At 46.2% G+C, this 5,636-nt stretch overlaps 1 long non-coding RNA gene across 1 annotated transcript; it reads left to right on the top strand.

The window, feature by feature from the left end:
- The first annotated feature begins 370 nt into the window (after positions 1 to 370).
- On the top strand, positions 371 to 4,688 carry LOC123329264. Its single transcript, XR_006544649.2, has 2 exons — positions 371 to 755; positions 864 to 4,688. It is a non-coding gene; the product is annotated as an uncharacterized LOC123329264 (long non-coding RNA).
- The last annotated feature ends 948 nt before the right edge of the window (positions 4,689 to 5,636 follow it).

Below are 5,636 nucleotides of genomic sequence, written 5' to 3'. Positions count from 1 at the left end.
GGACAGGCACATAAAGGACTCCTGCTAGGTCCCTTTGACCAGACTTAACTTCAGAAACCCTTTTAAGCTAATTTTTCCTGACATTTCCAACATGCCTTTGAAAATGCAGTGACTGAGAGAACAAACATGTGCTCCATAACATGCTCCCAAGTAGGGGGCGTTACTACATCTAATCTCCACCTTCTGCCTTGGACCTGAATCTTCCGGGCAGCAAACAGCTAAGAAGATTAAGAAGCAAACGCTGGAAGGCCGGATGTGTATGTGTCCAGAAAATGAGGCGGTCTGATCTGCCAAATGCGTGGGCATGAGTTTTCCGAGCCCAGAGCCGGGAGCAGTATTCTTTCTCTTTTCACAACTGCCTGAGGCAGTATGCATCTCTGTCTTTGGCCTCCTCTCCACAGTCCCCTGGCTTCCTTCTTCCTGGGAACTTGGACTCAATGTGTTTCTGTGCTTGTAACCCCAGGGTCTCCGGGGATTAGGTTTATGGAATTATGCTAACAGAGGAAATCAGAAAATTGAAAGTCAATGTTTGCAATCACATGTTCCCTTGGTGACGTAGCCTTTGGAAATTGTATGTAGGTCCTGCAGCTGAGATGCAGAAGATGTTGGTAAAAGTGACTCCAACCATCCCCTGCCTGGAAGCGAGCCTGGGACACGAGAGAAGGGAGATCTGTGATCCTGGCTCAAGAGCAGACAGTCAGGGGTGGCACAGGGAAGCCAAGTGACCAAATAGGCTGATATTGCCTGCAGCAGCTGTGTGTTTCTAAATTTTGTGGATTTTGGGGGGTCAAATGGCACCAAATCTGCCTATTTAAGGGATCCTCACCCTCCTCGATAATGTACTGGTATTTTTTCATGTCTAGGTGCAGTGAGGAGAAGGCATTGGTGAAAATCATGGTGACGAAACATTAGCTGTGCTGAAAACGTTAGCACTGGAAAAGACGTTGGTGACCCTCATCAAAATTCCTCATCAACTGAAGCCCAGGGAGAGGCTCAGTGATTCTCTCAAGCTGGTTGACTGTCAAACGACGTGTATAAGATGTGGCCACAACGCACTCTGAGGTAAGAGCAAATCCACCATCAAAAAAAATCACAACACACTGAGGGCTTCCCAACAGAATACACAGCCCTAAAGTGGAGCCCTGAAGATTCAACAGCGTCTTCATAAAAGTATGATGTGCTGAGCTGACTTTGAAAGGCAGCCGCTGTGTTGTCCACCACTTCTGCACCTTTCAGCGTCTGCTTCTTCGGCACTTGGCTTGCTGTGACCCCAGCTCCACCTTCCAACTCCTTTTATCTCATCCATAAACATGTGGAGCTCCGGCTGTTCTGGAAATGTTCTCTTTGCATCTTTTCAGGTACTGTGCTTGCTGTTGGCTTGATTTGGTTTCACAGTTCAGATTTCTGATAAGCATGTTCCATATTTTTTGAGGAGGATGTCATTGACCAACAGAAACACTGGCTTACCTATGGACCACTGTCAGTGATCCAATATGACCTGATTGTGAAGAGGGGCTGTGTTGTCTTCAGTGAGGTTGTTGAAGGTGCTGTGGAGGCTTCCCAGGTGGTACTGGTGGTAAAGAACCCACCAGCCAATGCAGGAGACGTAAGAGACATGGGTTAGATCCCTGGGTCAGGAAGATCTCCTGGAGGAGAGCATAACAACCCACTCCAGTATTCTTGCCTGGAAAATTGCATGGAAAAAGGAGCCTGGTGGGCTATGTAGGGTCCATAGTGTCACAAGAGTTGGACTTGACCGAAGTGACTTAGCGTGCATGCACAAGGTGCTGTGGATGGGCCAGGCTTTGGAACAGTAATTCCAGCCCCATCCTGTGTGGGGATGGCAGGACAGTACAGCCAATGTCTTCTCCAGATTTACAAATGCCCAACGTGTTTGTGAAGAAATGATCTAGTCACTTCTGGGCAGGGGGACCAATCAGAGATTGGATGTATCCATTGCTGGCTGGTAAAATCTAATGTTTTAATTTGTTGGCTAGCTTCTTTTTGGTTCCTAAACATTGCTCAAATTTTCACTCGATTCTTCCTTTTTTCTCAGAAACAGTCTTTGCGGTCTTTGGCCACGCCCAGAATCCTCGTCTGTTCTGTCTCTCCTCCCAGACAGACACTCCAGAGTTCATGTCAGGAGAAGGATGGCTCCCAGCTCCCCAGGGGAGGGATTCAAGCCGTGGGAAGAGCCGAGCTCCAAGGACATCGTGTTACACCCGCTAAAATGGTGTCAGGAGGCTCGGGAGGGAGGCGGCTCCAGGAACAAAGTACGACGAGGTCTGGGACTGTGTGGGAACAATCTGGGCCTCACAGCTGCTCTGTGACAGCCCGTGTCCTCAGGTCCTTCCGGGCGGAGCCTCCTGAGCCACCCACAGCACCTCTGCCACCCTTTTCCAGCACTTGGGCTGCTGTTCCACCTGGCCTCCAGCCCCTGAGGGGTGCCAGCAACACCATGGATGGGGAGGAGAGCCCCATTTGGGGTAGTCACCTTGGATACCTCTTTGCATCCAGGGCGGTGGACCCTGTGTTTGGGGAGAAGTCCCGATTCAGAATTTGGAATTGGGGTTTTGTGCTAATTGGATGCTTTTCTTCTGGCTTCAAAATAATATTGTTTTGGTTGCTAAGAAACGCTCTTAATTGAACATGGGGCTGAATGGTTCAGTACAATGACGCGCCGTGCAGAAGTCGGGAGAACAGCACAGTGCTCAGGTGACAGCGGGCCATTTCTTGGGACAGGCACATCATACCACACAAGTGTTTTCCCAGGTTTTCCTCACCAGGTGCCAAGGTGCTCATTTGTGATTGCAAACACAGGAGTCCCTGCCTAGTTCTGAGGCATGGTCCATCACTGAGCAATCTGTGGCTAGAACCCAACTCAGCTTGGTTTTATAGGCTGACGATATCTTGCAGGCTTGAAGAAGGAAATGGTAACCCACTCCAGTATTCTGGCCTGGGAAATCCCATGGATGGAGGAGCCTGGTGGGCTGCAGTCTGTGGGATTGCAAAGAGCTGGACATGATTTAATGACCAAACAATGAACAACATCTTGCAGGCTATTGGTCTGAGTGAACCACTCTCCTAATGACCAGATCATTCTAATGGTGTACTCATTTGATGCAGGGCAATGAAATACCGTTACTTGCATCAGACTGGCTGGCTCTTGTGGACCTGATCTCATAATCCTTGCTTCACGGAGGTCTCGATTTCTTCCGTAGTGAAGAACAGGAACCTGAGAGAAGATCCCTTTGGCAAAAGGTCTTTAGTGTCACTGAAAAAAACAAAGATCAAAGTTTAATATTCCTAATAGTAATTGCTTTCTGTTTTGTTTTTCACAGCTGAGAGACTGCGTTTGGCTGAATCTCTAGGGGGAGATGAGAGAAGCAGGCGAATAACCCTAGCTCTGAAAGCACTGATAAAATTAATGTGTTCTTTGACTTTAGAGCCAGAAGACGGTCATACACTGTTTTCCAGGCACTTTCCTAGCACACAGATACCGTAGGCCACAAGGTGGGTTCATGTCTGTTTGCTGAGAAGCCAGATACGAGCACTGGTGGGTTGAGGGTGCTGATGAGTACGAGGACTTGAGTAGATGCTCTGCTTCTCACTGTGATGGGCTGAGAGTTGTTTAAGTGTTTAAAACGTGGCCTAAATAACATCAAAGTAGTTCAAAAGTTGGTTTTTAAACATCTCTTAGTGGATAGAATTAGAGGGCTATTTTTTTTTTAAGTCATCGCCCCTCCCCGTTCCCCTACTAACAGGTGGTACTGCATCTGTGGCAGCCAGGGGTCTTTAAGTGAAGGCAACGGCAATGCTGCTGACCTTCATTTGAACAGGAGTTTAGTAAAATGATATCGAGTGGCAAATATATCTTAAAAAACCATTTGAACAGCCAGGGATCCAGAAGAGGGTGCCTAAAGGACCCTGAAATCAGAACACAGTGGCTTCTACCATTTCCTGTATTTTTATTACTTTGAGATTCAAATGTCAGGAGAAAGTAATTTGTTCAATTGGTCTACGGGACAGCTCCAGAATTCCAGTGTAGGAGGGATTCCAACTCTTGACGAGGAAGTGGAAGTTACCCTGGGTCTTAGAAGAGAGAGAGGAAAAGGTGTCAGGAGAAAAGAGTGGTGTGAACAAATCCATGGGGGCAGGAACCAGCAAAATGAACATGGGAGCCAGAGATGGGTGCCTGTTGTAACGCAGGTGTGCAAGGGAGGCGCCAGGGAGGGACAGACCCGTGTGTAAGGGGCCGGGAGAGCCCTGGCATTGTGGTGCAGTGGAAACAGAGGGAAGGAGGGAGGATTCTAAATAGGGAAATGACCTGAGGGAAGCAACATTATTAGAAGTCAGGGAGTAGGTCTTAAAAAACCCAGTTCCTAAGTCTGAGCCTAGGGAACGAGATGGTAGAGTGGGACCTGGTGAGGCATCCACTATGTCATGATGGTGCCACTGTGGGCCCTGGTACAGAGACCTCATAAAGGGTGGCATTTAGGGGTGGGTGTTAGGAGAAGGAGTTTGACCATCACCATGAAATTGGCCCCCCTGACAAAGGCTGAGGCTCCCATTACTGAGAGTATTTGGGTCAATCTGGACATCCAGCCCCTTGTCCTGGGGATGACCTTGGGAGGAAGGATGAATTTGACTTCAAAGGTCAATGTAACTTCTGTGAATCTATAAGTCAATGAAATAAGAAGCCATCCAGATTGTTAAAGAATATAAGACAACACTATCTGCATGTATTTGCATATAATGAAGATACCCATGCGATAAACTATGCATTTTAGAAGAATATTTATTTTGTAAGATTACATACACATTAAACACAATTGAATCACATTTAGTGGGGAGCAGAAGTGGTGATGAGGGCAAGAGGAGAAGGGGACGACAGAGGACGAGATGGTTGGATGGCATCACCAACTCAATGGACATGAGTCTGAGCAAACTCCGAGAGATAGTGAAGGACAGGGAAGCCTGGTGTGCTGCAGTCCATAGGGTCACAAACAGTTGGACACAATTTAATGACTAAACTACAAAGAAGTGGTATGTGAAGACAAAGGGGATTAATTAATTAATTAGTTGAGATGGGGAAAGATAAAGATGAGATCCGAATACATATTTTGGGTGCTCATATAAAAGACATAAAATAGTGGAATGCCAGTTTCTGATTTAGTTGGTAGGATAAACTCCTCAATAGTCAGCTATTGGAATCTTATTGTTAATTGTTAATTTTGAAGAATACTAGACTTGGATTGTAAATGTTTCTTTTAGGCTGTGACATTATTATCATTAAACCAATCAAAAGAGAAACACTTCTGATACTGCCAGGTCCCAACTGGCGCTCTACTTGAGAACTCCGTAACTTAAATCACCCAGCCACAGTTTGTTTTAGCTTGTTATTTGTGATAATATGAGAGAGAAAATATACTTGATTTTAAAATTTGTTTTAGTAGATTTTTCTGGGGCAATTTTCTCAAGTGGTTTTTCACAATTACCTATATCATCAGGGAGAGGTGATAATCCTTAAAAGACTGTGCAGCATACAATGTATGTGATTTTGTAAAGAGGAGGAAAAGTCTTTCTCTCTGTCTGCAGTGAGATTCACTCTTTCCTGCCACATATCAAAAGCTGGG

This window comes from Bubalus bubalis, chromosome 14, assembly GCF_019923935.1.
Source record: "Bubalus bubalis isolate 160015118507 breed Murrah chromosome 14, NDDB_SH_1, whole genome shotgun sequence".
NCBI classification, from domain to species: domain Eukaryota; kingdom Metazoa; phylum Chordata; class Mammalia; order Artiodactyla; family Bovidae; genus Bubalus; species Bubalus bubalis.
This window is presented reverse-complemented; position numbering and strand designations above follow the sequence as displayed.